Source organism: Phyllobates terribilis, unplaced genomic scaffold, assembly GCF_046119375.1.
Source record: "Phyllobates terribilis strain yellow unplaced genomic scaffold, ASM4611937v1 Scaffold_171__1_contigs__length_4068163, whole genome shotgun sequence".
NCBI lineage: Eukaryota > Metazoa > Chordata > Amphibia > Anura > Dendrobatidae > Phyllobates > Phyllobates terribilis.
The window spans coordinates 1,594,546-1,620,288 of record NW_027362931.1 but is presented as its reverse complement, the minus strand read 5'-3'; the positions used below and the strand labels follow the sequence as shown (position 1 = coordinate 1,620,288).

Here is a 25,743-nt window from a genome sequence, read left to right as displayed (position 1 = left end):
AATCAACCTTACTTTCATGTTTTGATTCTAAAAAAAATTCTATGGAATTCAGTGTTGGCAAAATTTTAGAAATTGTTCTTGTGTTCAGTGAGATATTAAATAAAATTTATCAAAAGGGGTGTACTCATTTATGCTGAGCAATGTTTATTAAAATTGATGAAACACAGAGAACATAATTACAGTTTCTTTCCTGTTTGACTACTCATGTTTTACAAGATATGATTTATGTATAAAAGATTTCCCACATTCTGAACATGAATACGGCTTCTCTCCTGTGTGACTTCTCTCGTGGCTCAAAAGACTTGATTTTTTTTGTAAAGCATTTCTCAAAGTCAACATGAATACGGCTTCTCTCCTGTGTGAATTCTCTGATGCATAAAAAGTTTTGATTCATCTCTAAAGCTTTTTCCACATTGTAAACAAGAAAACGGTTTCTCCCCGGTGTGAATTCTTTGATGCCTAACAAGATCTGATTTACTTCTAGAACATTTCCCACATTCTGAACATGAATATGGCTTCTCTCCTGTGTGAATTTTATGATGTTTAACAAGATCTGATTTACTTCTAGAACATTTCCCACATTCTGAACACGAATATGGCTTCTCTCCTGTGTGAGTTCTCTGATGTTTAATAAGATCTGATTTACTTCTAGAACATTTCCCACATTCTGAACACAAATATGGCTTCTCTCCTGTGTGAGTTCGCTGATGTTTAATAAGATTCCCTTTGACTGTAAAGCATTTCCCACATTCTGAACATGAATATGGCTTCTCTCCTGTATGGATTCTCTGATGTGTAACAAGATGTGATTTATTTGTAAAGCACCTTCCACATACTAAACATGAAAAAGGCTTTTCTCCTGTGTGAATTCTTTGATGTTTAACAAGCACTGAATTATCTATAAAACATTTCTCACATTCTGAACATGAATATGGCTTCTCTCCTGTGTGAATTCTCTGATGTGTAATAAGACTCCTTTTATCTGTAAAGCATTTCCCACATTCTGAACATGCATACGGCTTCTCTACTGTGTGGATTTTCTGATGTCTAACAAGATGTGATTTATTTGTAAAGCACCTTCCACATACTAAACATGAAAAAGGCTTCACTTCTGTGTGAATTCTTTGATGTTTAACAAGCACTGAATTGTCTATAAAACATTTCCGACATTCTGAACATGAATATGACTTCTCTCCTGTGTGAATTTTCTGATGTTTAATAAGATCCCCTTTATGTCTAAAGCAATTCCCACATTCTGAACATGAATATGGCTTCTCTCCTGTGTGAATTTTATGATGTCTAATAAGGCTCCCTTTATCGATGAAGGACTTCCCACATTCTGAACATGAATATGGCTTCTCTCCTGTGTGGATTTTCTGATGTGCAACAAGCTGTGATTTATCTGGAAAGCACCTTCCACACTGTAAACATGAAAAAGGCTTTTCTCCTGTGTGAATTCTTTGATGTTTAATAAGCACTGAATTATCTATAAAACATCTCCCACATTCTGAACATGAATACGGCTTCTCTCCTGTGTGAATTTTCTGATGTTTTGTAAAACTCCCTTTATCTGTGAAGGACTTCTCACATTCTGAACATGAATACGGCTTCTCACCTGTGTGAATTTTCTGATGTTTTATAAGACTCCCTTTATCTGTGAAGGACTTCCCACATTCCGAACATGAAAATGGCTTTTCTCCTGTGTGAATTCTCTCATGTATAACAAATTTTGATTTACTTGTAAAGCATTTCCCACATTCTGAACAGGAGTATGGCTCTTCTCCTTTGTGTTTTCTTTGTATTAAACAATCTGAGCTTTTAGTAAGTTGCTTGTCACACTGAAATCTTGTATCTGTGTCACCTGGAATTGTGGTAACAATGTGAGATTGCTCAGGAGATGATTCCTCATGATTAGGAGGATTATAAGAAGGTGAAGTGCTGTGAAGTCCAGGAGGTGCAGGAAGGGTGATGAGGTTTCCTCCATTAGAGTGCTTCCTGATATCTTCTTTTTTACAATTTAGTGATAAACCGTTATTCTCACAAGGATTTCCTGTAAGGAGGAAAGATAGATTTGTTTTAAAGAAAAAAATCATATCCAAAGAGATTTCTAAATGTATTTTATGGAGCTCACAATGAAGACCCTCGTCAGTGAAAGTACCGGTAATAAGGAAGACAACTACATGCCATAACATTAACACAATGACGGGTAAAGTGAAGGCGGCCCTACATCCAGGAGCAGTCGAGCTCCGGCCACCGTAATCAGGTCCACAGCATGTATAAGAGCATAATAGGAAACCTTAGAAGACTGCAATAGTGCTGAAGGTACATTAACCCCTAAAGGACCAAGATACTTTGCTCGTTATGTGGGTTAATGACCAGGCCTCATTTTACAATTCTGACCAGCATCACTTTATGTGGTAATTCAACGTATCCCACTGATTCTGAGACTGTTTTTTTCGTGACAGATTGCACTTTATGTTAGTGGTAAATTTTGGTCGTTATTATTTGCCTTTAATTATGAAAATATAAAAAAAAATTGGCAAAAATTTTTTGAGTATTTTGCAATTTTCAACCTTTGAATTTTTATGCCCTTAAACCAGCGAGTTATATCACACAAAATAGTTAATAAATAACATTTTCCACATGTCTACTTTACATCAGCATCATTGATGAAACTTGTTAGGAAGTTAGAAGGGTTAAAAGTTTATCATTTCTCATTTTTTCCAACAAAATTTACAAAACCATATTTTTTAGGGAAAACATCACATTTAAAGTGACTGAGGGTCCTGTGATAGAAAATACCCAAAAGTGACACCATTTTAAAAACTGCACCCCTCACAGTCCTCAAAACCACATTCAAGAAGTTTATTAACCCTTTAGGGGCTTCACAGGAATTAAAGCAATGTGGAAGGGAAAAGTATTTCCACAATAATGTTATTTTAGCTCCAAATTTTTAATTTTCAGAAAGGTAGCAGGAGAAAATGGACCATAACATTTGTTGTACACTTTCCCCTGAGTATGTCAATGCCCCATATGTGGAGGAAAACTACTGTTTGGGTGCACAGCAGGACTCAGAAGGAAGGGAGCGCCATTTGAAGTTTGGAGTACAAAAGTGGCTGATGTAGATAGCGGACGCCATATCGCGTTTGGAGAGTCCTTGATGTGCCTAAACAGAAGGAACCTCACACAACTGACCCCATTTTGGAAACTAGACCCCTCAAGGAATTTATCTAAAATGTATGGGGAGCATTTTGAAACCACAGGTGCTTCACGGAATTTTAAGAAATTGGACCGTGAAAGTTAAAAAAAAAAAATAAATTTCCCCCAAAAATGTTATTTTGGCCACAAATTAATAATTTTCACAAATAAATTATCTAGGGGTGTAGTGAGCATTTTGACGCCATATGTGTTTCACAAAATGTTATACCATTGAACGGAGAAGACACAAAAGAATAGCTGGATAATTGGGGGTGATAGCTGGACAAGGCGGTTGGGTCGAGGGATGGCTTTTTGAGGATGGGCGTGATTGAGGCATTTTTGAAGGCAGCGGGGAAGGTACGAGAAGTTAGTGATAGGTTGAAGAGATGGGCTAGGGATGGGGTGAGTGTGGGGGTGAGGTTGGGGAGGAGGTGGGAAGGGATGGGGTTGAGTGCACATGTGGTGAGGTGTGATTTGGAGAGGAGACGAGTAAGGTCTCTTTCCGTGATATTGGGAAGGGAGGTTATAGAGGTAGGGAAATGGTGTGGAAAACAAAGGGATTGTGGTAGTTGGGCAGTAAAGACTTGCCGTGTTTGGTCAATCTTGTTTTTGAAGTGTGTGGCAAACTCCTCAGCAGAGAAGACGGAGGTCGGAGGGGGAAGTGGAGGGCAGAGGAGAGAGTTAAAAGTGTTGAATAACTGTTTGGGGTTGTAGGACAGGGAAAATATGAGGGTTGTGAAGTAGGCCTGTTTAGCAGAGGTGAGTGCTGATTTGAATGTGAGTGTTGCTTGTTTGAATGCAGTGAAGTCATCTTGAAAATGTGTTTTCTTTCAACGCCGCTCTGCTACCCTGGATGCTTGATTGGAGCTGTTTAGTGAGGTTTTTATGCCAGGGTTGCCTATTGACTCGTCGTGCTCTGCCATGCATAAGAGGGGCAACCGAGTCAATAGCTGATGCGAGAGTGGCATTGTAGAAAGCAGTGGCGCTGTTTGTGTTGTGGAGTGAAGATATGGATGTCAGTGGTAGAATAGAGTCAGAGAGTGTGTGAGTGTCTAGATGTACAAGGTTTCTGAGGGGGTGTGCTAGTTGCTGGACATGGGTGACAGATGACCAGGACAGGGATGAGAAAGTGAGTAGATGGTGGTCAGATAGGGGAAGGGGGGAGGTTGTGAGGTTAGATAAGCAGCAGAGTCGGGTGAAGATCAGGTCTAGTGTGTGTCCGTCTGTGTGGGTGGCTGAGGAGGACCACTGAGTAAGTCCAAAGGATGAAGTAAGTGACAGGAATTTGGATGCTGTTGACTGGCAAGTGTCAGTGGGGATGTTGAAATCGCCCATGATGATTGTAGGAATGTCAGCAGAGAGAAAGTAAAGAAGACAGGTGGCGAATTGGTCAATAAAGGCAGTGATCAGGCCCGGAGGTCGGTATATCACAGCCACTTGGAGGTTGGAGGGAGAGTAGATAAGGACAGAGTGGACTTCAAAAGAAGGGAGAATAAGGGAGGGTAGAGGGGGAGTAGGGCCAAAGGTGCAGATGTTAGAAAGGAGAAGACCCACTCCTCCACCATGTCTGTCACCAGGGCAAGGAGTGCGGGTGAAGTGCAAGCCATCGTAACACAGCGCAGCAGGGGAGGCAGTGTCGGAAGGTGTCAGGTAGAGGGGGAATAGGGCCAAAGGTGCAGTTGTTAGAAAGGAGAAGACCCACTCCTCCACCATGTCTGTCACCAGGGCGAGGAGTGTGGGTGAAGTGGAGGCCACCGTAACACAGCGCAGCAGGGGAGGCAGTGTCGGAAGGTGTCAGCCATGTCTCTGTGATGCCCAGGAAGGAGAGACTGCGAAAGGTAAAGAGGTCGTGGACAAAATGGAGCTTGTTGCAGACAGAGCGGGCATTCCAGGGTGCTCCAGAGAGAGGGAGCATGGGGGTGGGCATCATGGGCACGGGTTTTACATAGGAGAGGTTGTGGTAGTTTGCAGTTGGTTTGAAGCGATAGGTGGGGGAATTGGTGGAAGGTGCAAGCTGTGGGGGTCCAGGATTGGGAGATATGTCGCCAGCAGTAAGGAAAGGGAGAGAGAGGGAGAGCAGGTGGGAGAAGGAGAGTGTCCGGCTTGTGTTATGTTTTGGTAGGATAGACCTGAGGTTGAGGAGCAGGTCTGTAGATGAGGTCAGGTGGGGAGGTAAGAGGGAAGGAGAGATGATGATTTGGTTAGAGGGTGCTGGGGTTTGGGGATAGCGAAGCACAGTGAGGATTAGTGGGGCAAAAACAGTAAGGGTGTATGTTAGCATAATGAATGTTAAGTGTGAATGAGAAAGAGAATCTAAGTACAATTAATAAATAGTTATTCGTACATTCTGGTCACTTCTGGCCCATTTCTGGCATATTTCATTTTTAGACCCTTAAAAAGCGACCCTTTAGAAACCAGACCCGTCTGTGCCAGACTTGGCTCACTTGATTTATGGAGCTCTGAACAGCACATGAGATGGCTCAGGTGAGCAGGAGCCGCAGGAAGACTGCTCACAAAAGCATGGGTGGAGTGGTGGTGTGGGGGAGTAATTAGGACACCTAGGCTAAATGTATTCAGGAAACAGACAGTCAGGGACCAGTGTGTATTGGGATCAAAGGATTGAGGTGATGAACGTGCACATGGGATCAAACATACCAAGGACAGATAGAATGAAATTAGCAGGGATCAGTGGATACACAGCAGATATTGGATGCAGGGAACACACCGGGAGACAGATACATACAGCTTGGAAAAGACGGTCAGATATGCAGCGTGAGGCAGCATATAGCGAGCGCTACTTGACTCTTGGAGAAAAATTTTTTTTAGAATAGTTTGCGGACTCCATATATGGAGCCCCTAAGTGCAGAAGAGCAGAATCCCCCCTCAAGTGATCCCGTCTTGGAAATTACACCTATCTGGGAATTTATCTACAGGAGTAGTGATGAATTTGACTCCATCGATGTTTTTCAGAAACGAGCAGCAATGGATGTTGCAAAGTGAAAATGCATATATTCCATTATAGTGCCTGTGAAGACCCGCGGTCTTCCATGGGTGAAATGCTCCTCAGACAACACAGGATGAGGATAAAACACCGTGGCAATACTTTACTGAACCACAAAGAGGACAATAAACACACAGAACAGTCCCAGCAAATACCTAAGATGGTACAACATTACACAGTCTCACCCTTCCTTCTCCGCCCAAATGGGATGGAACAGCTGCGAGTTTGGAAACTTCCATGGCCGACTACCTCAACCAGTGGCTTCCTGGTTCTGGTGGCTCCCCACAGAGACAAGGTAGCGGTAAGCTTAGGAAGCTAGTAGTCCGTCAAGGTACAAGGCCAGGTGACCCGAGGGTCCCACCCTGGCTTTTCCGAGAGTTTCCATGGGGCCAGATGACCGGTGGGTCACAATCTGGCTTCTTTGAATGTCTCCATGGGTTCCAGGCGACAGGTGGGTCCCTCCCGGCAACTCCAAACAACATATCCATGGGGCCAAGTGACTTCATCGTCCCAACCTGGTCTCCCCAAATGTATCCTTGTTCTCTGATGGTCAATGGAGCAGAGATCCGTATCTTTCCAGTCAGGGCTGATACCCTTATGCCGGAGTCATGTAGAATCCAAATCTGTGTCTCTTTGAATGGAATTGCCATGCTACCCATCTACTGTCCTGAAGGATGTCTCTCATTCTCCTTTCTGATTCTCTGCTTCAAGACTAACTACTACAGAAGCACATGTCCCTTAAAAATAGCTACAGTTGTCTGTGCAATTACACATTCACAGGTAAGGTGTTAGGGAGGGCATTGTTTGAGCTAATCAATTTACATAGTTGGTCTTGTAAATAAACATCTAGTTGCCTTTTAGTGCAACATGTCTTTAGCAGAGTAAACATCCTTGTTTCCAAAAAAATAGAAGTTAATATTCAGGGTAATACAAATACTGGTCTGTTCTTATTGACCAGGCACATAAATACACAAACATTTACAAGTCAACACAAAGATAATAGTGTATTAATTTATTTATTTTACTCACTTATATAGTTCCATTAATTCCACAGCGCTTTACAGACATTATGGGCACTGTCCCCATTGGGGCTCGTAATGTAAATTCCCTATCAGGATGTCTTTGGAATGTGGGAGGAAACCAGAGAACCTGGAGGAAACCCAAGCAAACACAGGGAAAACATACAAACTAATTGCAGATGTTGTCCTTGGTGGGAATTGAACCCAGGGACCCAGCGCTGCAAGGCTGCAGTGCTAACCACTGAGCCACTGTGACTTAACAAATCTAATCGTCTGGATAATTAAAATTTTAAGCTGTATCGTCACAGCGCCCATAAGATGTAGTGCCCAGTACACAGTAGCGCCCGGTATATTGCAGTGCCTAGTACATTATGCTCAGCTTGTGCTTCTGGAGACACGCACCCTGTAAATTAAGTGGGCTCTCCTTGCTACAATAATGCCAAACATGAGGATGCTAAGGCTGCATGCACACGATGTGTTTTTCATGCGTTTCCGCTACGGAATTTCCGCAGCGGAAACGCATCAAAAACGCATGGTAATCCGCACCCCATGGTCCCCAATGGCATTCCGCAATGTCAATGCACATGCTGCGGATTTTTCCGCAGCGTTTCTGCAGCGCTCATAAATCCGCAGCATGTTCATTAATTTTTCGGAAGCGCCGCCATTGACTTGCATTGAGACGCATAGAATCCGTGTCTGTACATTTGTACAAGCGGATAATATGCGTTTCAATGTGCGGATGGTACCCAGTTCTGGAGGAGAGAAGACTCTCATCCAGACCCGGGTACCAATGTACCTGTAAAAAAAAGAATAAAATAATAAATAAAGTTATGTTCACCTGTCCGGCGGCCCCTGCAGCGCTTCTCCTTCCAGGACCTGAGATGACGTCGCGGTCATGTGACCGCAGGCTGTCTCGCGAGATGCCGGCAACCAGGAAGGAACCAGGAAGGAGCGCAACAGCACACACGGCGGCATCGGGGGTGAGTATAGCTTTATTTTTTTATTTTTAAGGTCACACTGTATAAATCCATGCCGTTTGCATGGATTTATACAGTGTGACCTAGTTGTCAAGCACTTTCCAAGTGATGCTATCGCCTGGAAAGTGCTTGTCAGTCCGCATACAGAAACACATGCGTTAACGCACGTGGGTACGCATGTGAATCCGCATGTATTCTGCAGGAAAAACGCATGCACAATCTGCATGCGTTTTTTCTGCCAGGGAGATGCAGAAATGCTGCAGAATTTTTCTGCTTCATTTCTGCATCGTGGGCACATAGCCTTACTTGTGGTTTAAGCGTTCTGTGGGACACAGGAGGAGAGGATATTTAGATGAGCAGATTTTGCTGGATTTCATTAGGTGGGAGCCACGTCACATAATGTGGACACCCTATGTTTTTGTTAATATGATGAACCAGAGCGGGGACTTGTTTTTCGTGGGTTGAGTAGAAGCTTTTATTGGTGGCATTCTGGGGTACAGAACATTTTAGATCACATTTATCCTGCGCTCTACGCAGAGCATTTACATCGGGGTTTCCATCTAAATCTACAAAATACGTGATTCAGATGACACCCCCAAGGGATCCATTCACTATAATGTGGCAGCAGAGTTACTCTGGACACCGTCAGGCCTCTGTTCAGCTGTGTCCATCTTTTCAGAGATGCACAAAACTGTGCTAACGGCTCTTTTACGCACGCTGAAAAAGACGGAGAATGCCAAATCCAGGTCAGACTGGGTCCACAATGTCTCCATCTGCCTCATTACAGGGAATCTTCTGCAAAAGGTTCTGTCTGGATCACAAGGTCAGTCATTTATATGGTAGCACGGGACTTGTGTAACAAAAATATGGAAGTAATATTAGAAGTCATATAATTAGGAAAATTAAGAATTTGATTCCTAAATCATCAAAAACAGGTGTGGAGGCGGCCCCGTTAGTCATCGGTGCACAGACGGACTCTACAGGAGCAGCCGCGTCATCACCGGACTCTTCTGCTGTGATGTGGACAACGGATAAAGCTTCACTGCACCGGAGACTTCACACGATATCACACACCGGTCAATATTACATACCTGTGGAAACATCTACAGGAATCTCCTCCTTCCCGTCACTCACACACGGCTGATCCCTCCTCGTCATCGCTTCTTCTTCTGTCTCGTCCTTCACTTTATTCTTAGTCGGATCTTCCTCCTGATATATCAGATGTAACAATCAGCACAATACAAGAAACCACCAAAATCTGTGACATCTATGACCTCGATCAGAAATGTCCCCCCATATACAGATCCGGTACAGGGCTCAGCACCATCTACCTGATGACCCTCCGGGACATTGTGATTCTCCTCTGGACAGTCCTGGGGATACAGAGGACGGGGACATCTCTCTGGTGGATTTCTCCTCCTGGATCCATCTGTGGAGACACAGAGACTGAAAAAATGACCTGCCGTGTATCTGTCTATATATGAGACTCGTCTCTCAGAACCAGTAACTCTATGTTTATGTATCAGGGAATAAATTACATTGTTGTGATCCTCACCACCGGTACCGAGGTCCCAGCACATTGTGGGCCTCAAGTACGAAGTGATAATCAGCGAGACCAAAGCCTAATGCTCTCTGCTCTGCACTCGGAGGATGAGGACCCTGAGAAGAGGGACAGAGAAGACCCTCGTCAGTCAGATGAAGGAGCCGTACTAAGAAACACAACTTCGCCAAGATTCATCTCCACCAGGGATGGAACCAGAGGAGCTGGAGAAAGCTCCACATTTCCATCCATCGGTTTCTTCTCTCATAATTCACTGTATGGAGATTGGGGGAAGGACGGTGACCATTTACCAGTGATTGTATTTTGAGAGCCAAAAAGACACGAGTTAATGCGTTTTTATTCCTTTTTAAATAGACATAAATCTCCGCATCCACCTCGATAGAAACACTAAAATAGGCAGCAAGTGCTAAAAAGTTCTGCATTTGTCTCTGAAGGAGGAAAAAAGGGCACATGTACGACTGACGGATGAAGTCACAGAACCCGGAAGGACGGTGTTGTGAGGAGCACCCGGTACACAGCGGTTAGTGCCCATCAATGTGTAGAAAGGACAACTAGAGAGCCGGCACCGGGGTCATGGGCGCTTACTGATGCACACGGGGAGCCAAGGAGAGATTGTCTGGTCCGATGCCACAGAATCTTTTTAACCCGAAAAATATATTAAAAAAAACAGAAGTTTGGAATCGCTGTACCTGTTCTGACCTGGAAAATCGCCACAAGGTCGTTCTTACCGCCCAATAAATGCAGAGAAACAAAAAACAAAATATAAATGTGGAATTGCGTTTTTTTTTTCACTAACTGTCTCACCGCAGCTGGATTTTTTTTTCTGATTTCAGCACATTATATGGTAAAACGCACAATTTGTGCTGCAAAAAAAACACAAGACCTCAAACATCTGTGGATAGAAAATAGAAATGTTCTGGCTGATGGAAGGAGAGGAAAAAAAAAATGAAAAAGAAATGGAAATTTTCCCCAACAGGATGGGGTTGAAACATTGATATTGACTCCTAGGATTGCTGCCTCCTGTAGGTGGCGCTAGAGACCCCGTTCTCTGCATATCTTATTTCCCATGGGGCATTGCATGGCCTATAACTCTCTGTACTCAGAATCTCCGCTCTCCTCCATGAGACACATTTCCCCCTATAGAGAGGAGTGCGCGGTGATCCGACCTTCTCCTCCAGAAAAAACATTCCCCCTATAGAGAGGAGTGCGCGGTGATCCGACCTTCTCCTCCAGAAAAAACATTCCCCCTATAGAGAGGAGTGCGCGGTGATCCGACCTTCTCCTCCAGAAAAAACATTCCCCCTATAGAGAGGAGTGCGCGGTGATCCGACCTTCTCCTCCAGGAGACACATTCCCCCTATAGAGAGGAGTGCGCGGTGATCCGACCTTCTCCTCCAGAAGAAACATTCCCCCTATAGAGAGGAGTGTGCGGTGATCCGACCTTCTCCTCCAGTGCGGAAAGTTCTGTGCTTCTCCGCCTGCAGAGCGAGTGGTGAATAGACGCGGGGGCCGAGAACTGCTGGAGCCTCCATGTCCGGCTCTGGGGGGTGATCGGCTCCACCACGCTCCATCTTCATGTCAGGACTCGTGTTTCGGGGTCTGAGGGACAGTCCGGTGCCGATATTTATCCAAGACTTTGTGCTCAGTACGGAGAAAGTGATTTGTCACAAAGAAGAAGAATGAACGTAGGAGACCAAGGAAGATCACACAAGTGTCAGCCAAGAGGGAGGAGCCGGACGCCCGACCACGACTGATGACGACATTGAGCCTGCACCGATTCTGAGGGACGGACGAGCGACAGCAGATTAGGGGGAAAATCATCAGTAAATTAACCCCGACTCTGCTGAGTAACAATCCACGACAGACTCAGATACCGAAAGATCTCACAGGAGAGAATGGACAGAAGCGCTGGGACATCTGCAGACAAAATGTGACCGATGCTCTAAGGAAGGTGAAAGATTCTGAAAGAAGCCACCGAGGACAAAGACTCAAGACTGATGAAGACGACAGCGGAGAAACCGCGACTCACAGATCAGAAGAGAAGAATCAGGGAATGAAAGCTGTGAGAAAATGTAGAGAAAACCAGAGCAAGTCTGGAGAAAAATCATCTATTATAGGAGGAGGCCGAGAGACGTCATCACATCCCCCGGAGCCAACAAGAGTCTCCTCTCACCTGGTGATGTCAGAGGCCGGAGCTCCTCCATCATCACCTCCTGGTACCGATCCTGGTGTCCTTCTAGATACTCCCACTCCTCCATGGAGAGATAGACAGCGACGTCCTGACACCTTATAGGAACCTGACAACAACGACACCGTCATCACCCAGAATCCTCCAGTGCTGTCCTGTATAATGTCCCAGCAGTCACCTCTCCGCTCAGTAGCTCTATCATCTTGTTGCTGAGCTCTAGGATCTTCTTCCTCTTCCTCTCATGTATCGGGGGGTGCGGGGGAGGCCCTGTGATGGGGTCCGGGCTCCACCCTCCTGACTCCTGGAGATGGATGATGGGAGTCACACCCTCCCCCGGTGTCTTCCTCACTATTGTGTAATCCTGTGTATGGAGAGAGACACTTAGGGAGAAGAATTCCTTCCCGACTCCAGATCTGACAATCAGTAGAAATCCCGGGATCAATAACCGTCTCCAGTAATCTGGGGCCATAACCTGGAATATTATTACACTCAGGACAGACATCCAGGCCCCTCTACAGCTCTTATAGGGAATCCCCATGACAACTCCTCCTGGCAGAGAGCTGCACACAATCACTGCTCTTACAGTAAAGAATCCTTCTCTTCCTCTTCTGGATTTCCTCTTCCCGATGTCGGACTTGTTACATAACACAATAAAGCTGATAGAAATGTAGAGGAGTTACCTCTCCGCGCAGCAGGGAGATGATCTCCAGGGTGAAGTGTAATAATCTTCTGGTGGTCTCGTCCTCGTCCATCCTCGGGGTCATTCAGGAGAAGGAGGGATGAACACTGGATCAGCTGGAGGGATCTCGTCCTGCCGGCGTCTTCATGATAAAGGAGAAGATGGAGATCACAGGGGACGATATAACGACAATCACTGAATTCTGCCCCAAATATACAACATTTATCAGGAAGAAACAATATAATTAAATTTACAATTGGTGCTGGTAGGCTGGTCACTATAACAGCTGCGAATTAGGGACAAAAAAACATTATTTGTCAAAATAAAGGTAAGTTACGGATAGAGAGTAATTAATTGATTCGCGCTAAAATAATGTGAAGGACTTGGAGCGAGTAGATAAAAAGTAATTTTTTATTTGATTCAATTTTCCATTAAAATTGTTAATACTCATAAAATAATGTTCATATTAGTACAATATTATAAAAAGATATGATGATCGCTTAAAACTGGCCTATAGATTAGATAACCCAGTGGGCTCCAGAGTGGAAAACCTGTAAGGAAATAGGAGAATTGATTTGTTAGGCCCAGTTGAGAGGTATTAGTCCTACGGTAATTAAATCCACATATACCTGGTTCGATGGTACGTAGAATACCGAGTCGGTAGATGAAGAGCCCCTGATTCGTTTTAAGTAGGAACTGGACTATCATAGAATCATAGAATGGTAGAGTTGGAAGGGACCTCCTGGGTCATCTGGTCCAACCCCCTGCTCAAAGCAGGATTCACTAAATCATCTCAGACAGATGTCTGTCCAGCCTCTGTTTGAAGACGTCCATTGAAGGGGAACTCACCACCTCTCGTGGCAGCCTGTTCCACTCATTGATCACCCTTACTGTCAAAAAGTTTTTTCTAATATCTAATCTGTGTCTCCTCCCATTTAGTTTCATCCCATTGCTTCCAGTCTTTCCTTGTGCAAATGAGAATAAAGATGATCCTTCTACAATGTGACAGCCCTTGAGATATTTGTAGACAGCTATTAAGTCTCCTCTCAGTCTTCTTTTTTGCAAGCTAAACATTCCCAAATCCTGCAACCGTTCCTCATAGGACATGGTTTGCAGACCAGTCACCATTCTGGTCGCTCTTCTCTGAACTTGCTCCAGTTTGTCTATGTCTTTTTTAAAATGTGGTGCCCAAAACTGTACACAGTATTCCAGATGAGGTCTGACCAAAGAGGAGTAAAGTCCGATAATGACTTCACGTGATCTAGACTGTATGCTTCTGTTAATACATCCCAGAATTGTATTTGCCTTTTTTGCTGCTGCATCACACTGTTGACTCATGTTCAGTCTATGATCTATTAGTATACCTAAGTCTTTTTCACATGTACTGTTGCTTAGCTCTATTCCTCCCATTCTGTATATGCTTTTTTCATTTTTATTGCCCAGATGCCCAGACTATAAAGAAATTAAGGTATATATGAGTTAGTCGAAGTAATAGGGATTTAAGAAAACCGCCAGAGAAAAGGAGTACCTTTTATATGATTATTCCGGTGCTGAGGTAGTTTTTAGTGTAGGATGTAGTTTACACGGACTAATAGATGACACCCTGCATGCGTGTAGTAGTTCTGCCTTAAAATTCTTATAGGGTCCAGGAATATGTCGTCCCTAAATCCAGCTCGATCAGAGCAAATCAGCTGCCGCATCATCCGGACCACGTGTGTGTCACGTGCTGCCACGTCACACAGGTCCTGGCAGACTCTCACTCAGTAGTGCACACACTAAAGCGGAAGTACGCGAGTAGCGGCAGTCACCGGCCGGGACACCGCTCTCGCACCGGCGCCCAGACACTCGGTCTCCCCTGCAATGTGAGTACACTTGGATTTCCAAACAAAATATCCTTGGACCCTATGGCAACATCAGGCAACAATACCAACTAAGCACCTAACCTACCATACACGGGGTCCTTAGGACTGTAGATTGGCACCTTTTGATCCAAAAAAGCTATAGGCATATTTAATAATAATTGATTCATCAGCCAAAAGAAGAACCTCTCATGATATTCCTGGACCCTATAAGAATTTTAAGGCAGAACTACTACACGCATGCAGTGTGTCATCTATTAGTTCGTGTAAACTACATCCTACACTAAAAACTACCTCAGCACCAGAATAATCATATAAAAGGTACTCCTTTTCTCTGGCGGTTTTCTTAAATCCCTATTACTTCGAGTAACTCCTGTATACCTTGATTTCTTTATAGTCCAGTTCCTACTTAAAACGAATCAGGGGCTCTTCATCTACCGACTCGGTATTCTACGTACCATCGAACCAGGTATATGTGGATTTAATTACCGTAGGACTAATACCTCTCAACTGGGCCTAACAAATCAATTCTCCTATTTCCTTACAGGTTTTCCACTCTGGAGCCCACTGGGTTATCTAATCTATACGCCAGTTTTAAGCGATCATGTTATATCTTTTTATAATATTGTACTAATATGAACATTATTTTATGAGTATTAACAATTTTAATGGAAAATTGAATCAAATAAAAAATTACTTTTTATCTACTCGCTCCAAGTCCTTCACATTATTTTAGCGCGAATCAATTAATTACTCTCTATCCGTAATTTATCAGGAAGAACCTGGAGGAAAAGCCACAAACTCCACCGCGGCCTCCTCTGCCGATCTGACCGCTCATTATCAGCCTCGTAGGAGGACGGTCACCGTGGTAACTACACCTCTAGCGGAGGACGGTCACCGTGGTAACTACACCTCCAGCGGAGGACGGTCACCGTGGTAACCACACCGCTAGCGGAGGACGGTCACAGTGGTAACCACACCTCCAGCGGAGGACGGTCACCGTGGTAACTACACCTCCAGCGGGGGACGGTCACCGTGGTAACTACACCTCCAGCGAGGAACGGCCATCGTGGTAACTACACCGCCAGCGGGGGACGGTCACGGTGGTAACTACACCGCCAGCGGAGGACGGTCACCGTGGTAACTCCACCTCCAGCGGGGGCGGTCACCGTGGTAACACCACCTCCAGCGGAGGACGGTCACCGTGGTAACTACACCTCCAGCGGAGGACGGTCACCGTGGTAACTCCACCTCCAGCGGAGGACGGTCACCGTGGTAACTACACCTCCAGCGGAGGACGGTCACCGTGGTAACGATACCTCCAGCGGAGGACGGTCACCGTGGTAACTCCACCTCCAGCGGAGGACGGTCACCGTGGTAACTCCACCTCCAGCAGGGACGGTCACCGTGGTAACTCCACCTCCAGCGGGGGACGGTCACCGTGGTAACTCCACCTCCAGCGGGGGACGGTCACCGTGGTAACTCCACCTCCAGCGGAGGACGGTCACCGTGGTACTATACCTCCAGCGGAGGACGGTCACCGTGGTAACTACACCTCCAGCGGAGGACGGTCACCGTGGTAACTACACCTCCAGCGGAGGACGGTCACCGTGGTAACTACACCTCCAGCGGAGGACGGTCACCGTGGTAACTCCACCTCCAGCGGAGGACGGTCACCGTGGTAACTCCACCTCCAGCAGGGACGGTCACCGTGGTAACTCCACCTCCAGCGGGGGACGGTCACCGTGGTAACTCCACCTCCAGCGGAGGACGGTCACCGTGGTAACTCCACCTCCAGCGGGGTCGGTCACCGTGGTAACTCCACCTCCAGCGGGGGACGGTCACCGTGGTAACTCCACCTCCAGCGGGGGGCGGTGAGGTGAGGAGGAGCCGCTGCACATCCCCCATACAACACTGAGGAGCCGCAGTCACATGGAGCAGGAGCCTCCACAGGAACAGCTCTGATCTCACCCCACACTCTCCTCTCACAGATTCACCACAAACCCTCCCTGTAATCTCACCGGAATGGCGGGAAGCGGAAACCTGCTGCTGGCTGATACCAGAGAGCAAGAGCTGCGCACAACCAGGACGGAGCTGCTGCACTGAGACCGGGAGGATCTGTGGTGACGTCACCGCCATGTGATCAGGGGGCGGAGTTCCAGAGAGTAGTGAAGGACCTGTGATAATGATGACGTCACTACAGCTCCTCCCCCTCAGTGCTGCAGACGCTTCATACTTCTCTTGGATCTCTGTTCTCTCTGTTATCAGCCATTATACAGAGACCTGCGCCCAGGAGACATTATATACAGAGCAGAGAACATTCCCCGCAGATTATATTCCTGGAGACAGAACAGGATCTGTGTGACGTCAGCACTGAGGGGATTCCAGGAGGAGACCAGAGGCCGAGAGACCGGATCCATCAGTGGTCGGTGACGTCTTGTAGATGTGATCGGAGCCTTAGTTACAGGATCCATCGGTCGTGGTCGGTGACGTCTTGTAGATGTGATCAGAGCCTTAGTTATAGGATCCATCGGTCGTGGTCGGTGACGTCTTGTAGATGTGATCGGAGCCTTAGTTACAGGATCCATCGGTCGTGGTCGGGGACGTCTTGTAGATGTGATCGGAGTCTTAGTTACAGGATCCATCGGTCGTGGTCGGTGACGTCTTGTAGATGTGATCGGAGCCTTAGTTACAGGATCCATCGCTCGTGGTCGGTGACGTCTTGTAGATGTGATCGGAGCCTTAGTTACAGGATCCGTCGGTCGTGGTCGGTGTCGTCTTGTAAATGTGATCGGACCCTTAGTTACAGGATCCATCGGTCGCGGTCGGTGACGTCTTGTAGATGTGATCGGAGCCTTAGTTACAGGCCCATCGGTCGTGGTTGGTGACGTCTTGTAGATGTGATCGGAGCCTTAGTTACAGGATCCGTCGCTCGTGGTCGGTGACGTCTTGTAGATGTGATCGGAGCCTTAGTTACAGGATCCGTCGGTCGTGGTCGGTGTCGTCTTGTAAATGTGATCGGACCCTTAGTTACAGGATCCATCGGTCGCGGTCGGTGACGTCTTGTAGATGTGATCGGAGCCTTAGTTACAGGATCCATCGGTCGCGGTCGGTGACGTCTTGTAGATGTGATCGGAGCCTTAGTTACAGGATCCCTCGGTCGTGGTCGGTGACTTCTTGTAGATGTGATCAGAGCCTTAGTTACAGGATCCATCGGTCGCGGTCGGTGACGTCTTGTAGATGTGATCGGAGCCTTAGTTACAGGATCCCTCGGTCGTGGTCGGTGACTTCTTGTAGATGTGATCAGAGCCTTAGTTACAGGATCCGTCGGTCGTGGTCGGTGTCGTCTTGTAGATGTGATCGGAGCCTTAGTTACAGGATCCGTCGGTCGTGGTCGGTGACGCCTTGTAGATGTGATCGGAGCCTTAGTTACAGTATCCGTCGGTCGTGGTCGGTGACGCCTTGTAGATGTGATCGGAGCCTTAGTTACAGGATCCGTCGGTCGTGGTCGGTGACGTCTTGTAGATGTGATCGGAGCCTTAGTTACAGGATCCGTCGCTCGTGGTCGGTGTCGTCTTGTAGATGTGATCGGAGCCTTAGTTACAGGATCCGTCGCTCGTGGTCGGTGTCGTCTTGTAGATGTGATCGGAGCCTTAGTTACAGGATCCATCGGTCGCGGTCGGTGACGTCTTGTAGATGTGATCGGAGCCTTAGTTACAGGATCCATCGGTCGTGGTCGGTGATGTCTTGTAGATGTGATCGGAGCCTTAGTTACAGGATCCATCGGTCGTGGTCGGTGATATCTTGTAGATGTGATCGGATCCTTAGTTACAGGATCCATCGCTCGTGGTCGGTGACGTCTTGTAGATGTGATCGGAGCCTTAGTTACAGGATCTATTGCTCGTGGTCTGTGACGTCTTGTAGATGTGATCGGAGCCTTAGTTACAGGATCCATCGGTCTTGGTCGGTGACGTCTTGTAGATGTGATCGGAGCCTTAGTTACAGGATCCATTTGTCGTTGTCGGTGACGTCTTGTAGATGTGATCGGAGCCTTAGTTACAGGATCCATAGGTCGTGGTCTGTGACGTCTTGTAGATGTGATCGGAGCCTTAGTTACAGGATCCATCGGTCGTGGTCGGTGTCATCTTGTAGATGTGATCGGAGCCTTAGTTACAGGATCCATCGGTCGTGATCGGTGACGTCTTGTAGATGTGATCAGAGCCTTAGTTACAGGATCCATCGGTCGTGGTCGGTGACGTCTTGTAGATGTGATCGGAGCCTTAGTTACAGGATCCATCGCTCGTGGTCGGTGTCGTTTTGTAGATGTGATCGGAGCCTTAGTTACAGGATCCATCGCTCGTGGTCGGTGTCGTCTTGTAGATGTGATCGGAGCCTTAGTTACAGGATCCATCTGTCGTGGTCGGTGACGTCTTGTAGATGTGATCGGAGCCTTAGTTACAGGATCCATCTGTCGTGGTCGGTGACGTCTTGTAGATGTGATCTGAGGCTTAACCCCTTCTTCCCCGAGCCTATTTTAACCTTTATGACCGGGCCTAATTTTACAATTCTGACCAGTGTCACTTTGAGTTAATAACTCTGGAACACTTAAAAGGATCCCACTGATTCTGAGAATGTTTTCTTGTGACATATTGTACTTCTTGATAGTGGTAAAATTTCTTTGATTTGACTTGCATTCATTTGTGAAAAAAATGGAAATTTGTCAAAAATTTAGAATATTTTGCAATTTTCAAACTCTCAATTTTTATCCCCTTAAATCAGAGAGATACAGTGGGTACGGAAAGTATTCAGACCCCTTTAAATTATTCACTCTTTGTTTCATTGCAAGCATTTGGCAAATTCTAAAAAGTTCATTTTTTTCTCATTAAAGTACACTCTGCACCCCTTCTTGACTCGAAAAAAAACAGAAATGTAGAAATTTTTGCAAATTTATTAAAAAGAAAAACTGAAATATCACATGGCCATAAGTATTCAGACCGTTTGCTCAGACACTCATATTTAAGTCACATGCTGTCCATTTCCATGTGATCCTCCTTGAGATGGTTCTACTCCTTCATTGGAGTCCAGCTGTTTTTAATTAAACTGATAGGACTTGATTTGGAAAGGCACACACCTGTCTATATAAGACCTCACAGCTCGCAGTGCATGTCAGATCAAATGAGAATCATGAGCTCAAAGGAACTGCCCAAGGAGCTCAGAGACAGAATTGTGGCAAGGCACAGATCTGGCCAAGGTTACAAAAGAATTTCTGCATTACTCAAGGTTCCTAAGAGCACAGTGGCCTCCATAATCCTTAAATGGAAGAAGTTTGGGATCACCATAAGTCTTCCTAGACCTGGTCGTCCAGCCAAACTGAGCAATCGAGGGAGAAGAGCCTTGGTGAGAGAGGTAAAGAAGAACCCCAAGATCACTGTAGCTGAGCTCCAGCGATGCAGTAGGGAGATGGGAGAAAGTTCCACAAAGTCAACTATCACTGCAGCCCTCCACGAGTCGGGCCTTTAAGGCAGAGTGGCCCGACGGAAGCCTCTCCTCAGTGCAAGACATATGAAAGCCCACGTAGAGTTTGCTCAAAAACACCTGAAGGTCTCACAGACTATGAGAAATAAGATTTTCTGGTCTGATGAGATTAAGATAGAACTTTTTGGTGATTATTCTAAGCTGTATGTGTGGAGAAAACCAGGCACTGCTCATCACCTGTCCAATACAATCCCAACAGTGAAACATGGTGTGTAGCATCGGCGTCCCTGCCTTCTGCTAGGCAGGGATGCCATCCCTCTCACCTCCGCGCTCCTTACGTGGGTCCCTCCAGCGCTCCTGTCTCTGTCGGCGCAGCGGCGTCCCTGCCCCATGTCAGACAGGGACACCGTCTCTCTCGCCCCCGGCTCCTGGCACGTCTTCTCCCTGCTCTCCGTTCCCTGCTGTGGCCGGCGTGCGTTCCTTCTCCAGCAGAGTGCTTAGGGCGCGCGCGCGTTCACTCCCCCACCTCTTAAAGGGACGGCGCGCGTCTTCCTAAAAAGTCCCCGGCCAATGGTCAGAGGACTGCCCATATTTAAGGCACCTCCTCCAAAATGGAGGTGCCCGAGCAACAGTTGTCGCACTGTGTCTTCACCTCTGCTTCAGCCCTCAGGTCCCTTCGCTAGCCTGACTAGTCCAGCCTGTTTCCTGCCTGTCACCTGTCTGCTACCTGTAAGCACCTGCCAGCACTCGCTGAGTCTATCCTCCTGCTTATCCGGAAGCGCCCGCCAGCACCTGCCACGGCTATCCACCTGCTTACCCCGGAGGCACCTGCCAGTACCTGCCGTGTCTATCTGCCCGCTGGGTTGAAGGTATCTGCCGTTTACCCCGAGACTGTCCCCGTCACTTGCCGTGACCACCTGCCTGCTTACCCGGAGACTGTCCCCGTCACTTGCCGTGACCACCTGCCTGCTTACCCGGAGACTGTCCCCGTCACTTGCCGTGACCACCTGCCTGTCTACCCAGAGACTGTCCCCGTCACTTGCCGTGACCTCCTGCCTGCTTACCCAGAGACTGTCCCCGTCACTTGTTGTGACTACCTGCTTGCCTCCCCTGGGAGTCACCCGCTTCCTTACAAGGACTTCCCCTTTGTATTGCAGCTCAGAGCTTCCACCTCCCGGTCCCGTTACAGTTTGCTCGGGCCATGGAACCCGGTGGCACCCAAGCTCCCTCGCTCTCGGACCTATGCCATGAACTATCCCGTCAGAGGTCCCAACAGGAGTCCATCCTGAGCCACCTACGTAATGTTAACTCCCGCCTGGACACACTGACTGCCTCATCGGGACCTGCTTCCAGTCACACGACTCCTACCCCGGCAGCGTCGCTGTCCTACAATACCATGGCATCCCTTCCCGGTCCCCGCCTATCCGCCCCGCCTCGTTTTGGTGGAGACCCCGGCCAGGCACGAGGCTTCATTAACCAGTGCACCCTGCACTTCGAACTTTTGGCACACCAATTCACCTCCGACCGGGCCAAAGTGTCCTTCATCATGTCCCATCTCACTGGGGAGGCACTGGCTTGGCTAAATCCCCTATGGGAGAGAGGGGACCCCCTGGTGTCCAACCTGCCAGCCTTTCTCACGGCTTTCCGGAAAGTCTTCAACGAACCAGGACGAAAGACCTCATCCGCCTCCTCTCTGCTACTCCTCCGCCAAGGGAGTCTCACCGTGGGCCAATATGCCATACGGTTCCGTACCCTTGCTTCCGAGCTTGCCTGGGATAACGAGGCCCTGGTATCCGTCTTCTGGGAAGGCCTATCCGGCCGGATTAAAGGTGAACTCGCCGGTTGGGACATTCCTACCTCCCTGGATGACTTAGTAACACTTGCCACCCGGATTGACATCCGGTTCCAGGAGCGTACCAAAGAGGTCACCCGTGAGAGGAGGTTTCCCCGCCTTGCTCCCACTTACCAGAAACCCGTCTCTTCTTCTGTAACTCCCCGGGCGCACTCGCCAGAGCCCATGCAGGTCGACCAGACCAAGGTGGTCAAAACCCGTCAAGAGTCATGCCGTGCCGAGGGGAGCTGTTTTTACTGTGGCAGTAAGGAGCACCGGATCGGTTCCTGCCCGGAGAGGCCGGGAAACGCCAGTGTCTAGGATCGCTCGGAGAGGTCGTCCTAGCAAAAGTAAACCCCTTCCATCTCTGATGCTGTCGGTCTCTATCATCTGCGGGGAGAACCGCTACTTTGAACTCGCTCAACTCGATTCTGGAGCTGCTGGAAACCTCATTTCCCAATCCCTGGTAGAGAAGTACCGCATTCCCACTAAACCGTTGACTGAACCCTTATCTGTCGCCTCCGTGGATGGAGGGCTCTTACCTCTAACCATCCAACTCATCACCGAACCCATAACTCTACAGGTGGGAATGCTGCACTCTGAGAGGATCTTCTTCCATGTTCTACCTGGACTCTCTCACGCCCTTTTGTTAGGCCTTCCTTGGCTCCAGAGACATGTACCCGTGCTGAACTGGCAGACCGGAGAGGTCCTTCGCTGGGGGCAGGACTGTCATAAGATTTGTTTAGTGCCTGTTCGTCCTGCTCGTCCTTCTCCTACTCTAGCCAATCTACCCGGCCTACCGGTTCCTTATTGGTCTTATGCTGATGTTTTCAACAAGAAAGAAGCAGAGACATTACCCCCCCATAGACCATACGATTGCCCAATCGACCTGGTACCCGGCGCTACTCCACCCCGTGGGCGTATTTACCCGTTGTCCGCTGCCGAGACCCGGGCCATGTCTGAATATATCGAGGAGAATCTGGCCCGGGGATTTATCCGGAAATCTACCTCCCTGGCGGGAGCAGGCTTCTTCTTCGTTAAAAAGAAGGATGGCTCTCTCCGTCCCTGTATAGACTACAGAGGTCTTAACCAGATCATGGTGAAGAATAAATACCCCCTTCCGCTCATTCCTGAATTATTTGACCGTCTGAGGGGTGCCAGAATCTTCACCAAGCTGGATCTCCGTGAGGCGTATAACCTGGTCCGTATCCTTCCGGGGGATGAATGGAAGACGGCATTCAACACCCGGGATGGCCACTATGAATACCTCGTAATGCCCTTCGGCCTCTGTAATGCTCCCGCCGTCTTTCAGGAGTTGGTCAATGACATCTTCCGTGACCTTCTCTACTCCTGCGTGGTGGTGTACCTGGACGACATTTTGATCTTCTCTCCGGATCTTCCCACACACCGGAGGGACGTTCGTCAGGTCCTGCTCAGGCTCAGGCTTAACCACCTCTACGCAAAATTTGAGAAGTGCCTCTTTGAGCAGTCCTCGCTTCCATTTCCGGGCTACGTCATCTCCCAGACCGGCCTACGAATGGATCCTGAGAAACTTTCTGCCATCCTGAAGTGGCCCCGACCGGAGGGGTTGAAGGCTATTCAGCGGTTCCTGGGCTTCGCCAATTACTACCGCCTTTTCATTCCACACTTCTCTTCCCGGACTGCCCCTATCTCCGCGCTCACCCGTAAGGGCGCTAGTCCCAAAGAATGGCCGCCCGAGGCTGAAGAGGCCTTCCTTTCTTTGAAACAAGCTTTCTCCTCCGCCTCTGTGCTGCACCGTCCGGACTGCAACAAACAATTCTTCTTAGAAGTAGATGCTTCCTCCTCTGGAGCCAGAGCGGTGCTCACCCAAAAGTCGCCATCCGGGAGAATGGTAACCTGCGGCTTCTTCTCCAAACTCTTCTCCTCGTCTGAGAGCAATTATTCTATAGGAGCCCGAGAATTGTTAGCCGTTAAATTGGCACTGGAGGAGTGGCGTTACTTGCTCGAGGGGGCTCTTCACCCGGTAATAATTTATACGGACCACAAAAACTTGGCTTACCTCCAGAGTGCCCAAAGACTTAACCCGCGCCAGGCCCGGTGGTCCTTGTTCTTCGCCCGCTTTGATTTCATTCTTCATTTCCGCCCGGCAGACAAAAATATCAAAGCCGATGCCTTGTCCCGATCCTTTCTGTTCTCCGATCTAGAGGAGGAGCCTAAGCACATCATCGACCCCGCCAAGGTAATGCAAGTGGCTCCCTTGGATCTGAATCGTCTTCCACCTGGTAAGACGTTCGTGACAGTACCTGATCGTGAGAAGGTTCTGCACTGGGGACATTCGTCTAAGCTAGCCGGCCATGCTGGTCAAAGGAAGACCCTCCAGCTTATTGCCCGGCATTACTGGTGGCCTACCCTGCGCAAGGAGGTAATAGACTTTGTCTCGACCTGTGCATCCTGCGCCCGCAACAAGGTTCCTAGACATCTGCCAGCCGGCCGCCTTCTGCCTCTTCCCGTACCTACTGCCCCGTGGCAGCATATAGCCATGGACTTTATAACGGATCTCCCTGTGTCTGCTGGTTGTACGGTCATTTGGGTGGTCGCTGATCGCTTCTCTAAAATGGCGCACTTCATTCTCCTGCGGAGTTTTCTGTCTGCATCTGAGTTGGCTAAGGACTTTATTCATCATATTTTCCTTTTCCATGGTCCTCCTCTTCACATCTTGTCCGATCGAGGGGTTCAGTTCACCTCTCGCTTCTGGAAAGCCACGTGTAAACTGCTGGGGGTCACCTTGGACTTCTCTTCTGCTTATCACCCACAGTCCAATGGTCAAGTAGAGCGGATCAACAAAATCTTAACCAGTTACCTCCGGCACTTTGTTAATGCCCACCATTCCGATTGGGTGGATCTTTTACCGTGGGCCGAATTCTCCTGCAATAATCACGAGAGTGAATCCTCTTCCAAATCCCCGTTTTTTACAGTCTACGGCCAACATCCCCGGATCCCGTTTCCCGTCTCCACCTCGGTGGACAACCCGGCCGCGGAATCTCGTTAGCGAATTCTCCACCATTTGGGAGAGTACCAGATCCGCACTTCTTCAGTCCTCCGAGCGGATGAAGAGACAGGCTGACAAGAGACGTCTGGATCTGCCCCAATTCCATCCTGGAGATAAGGTCTGGCTCTCGTCCAAATATGTCCAGCTCAAGATTCCTTCCTACAAGTTAGGGCCCCGGTTCATCGGCCCACTGGAAGTTATCAAGCAAATCAACCCGGTGGCCTATAAATTGAAACTCCCGGCCAACTTGCGGATTCCCAACTCCTTCCATGTATCTCTCCTCAAACCCGTGGTACTTAACTCTTTTTCCAAGTCTTCAGGTACGCCTCCTGCTCCGGTTTCCGCTGAAAACGAGTTTGAGGTAGACAGCATTCTGGCCACCAAGAGGGTAAGAGGAAAGACCTTTTTTCTAGTGGATTGGAAGGGGTTTGGTCCTGAGGAGAGAACGTGGGAGCCCCGGGAGAACATCCATGCCCCGCTCATCCTTGATAAATTTCTTTCTGGCCTAAAGAGGAGGGGGCGTAAGGGGGGGGGGGTACTGTAGCATCGGCGTCCCTGCCTTCTGCTAGGCAGGGACGCCGTCCCTCTCACCTCCGCGCTCCTCACGTGGGTCCCTCCAGTGCTCCTGTCTCTGTCGGCGCAGGGGCGTCCCTGCCAAATGTCAGACAGGGACACCGTCTCTCTCGCCCCCCGGCTCCTGGCGCGTCTTCTCCCTACGCTCCATTCCCTGCTGTGGCCGGCGCGCGTTCCTTCTCCAGCAGAGTGCTTAGGGCGCGCACACTCCCCCCCTCTTAAAGGGACGGCGCGCGTCTTCCTAAAAAGTCCCCGGCCAATGGCCAGAGGACTTCCCATATTTAAGGCACCTCCTCCAAAATGGAGGTGCCCGAGCAACAGTTGTCGCACTGTGTCTTCACCTCTGCTTCA

The 25,743-nt window shown here is 48.2% G+C and overlaps 1 pseudogene; it reads right to left on the bottom strand.

The window, feature by feature from the left end:
• Positions 1-121: 121 nt before the first annotated feature.
• On the bottom strand, positions 122-12,747 carry LOC141212367 (uncharacterized; annotated as a pseudogene).
• Positions 12,748-25,743: the final 12,996 nt, after the last annotated feature.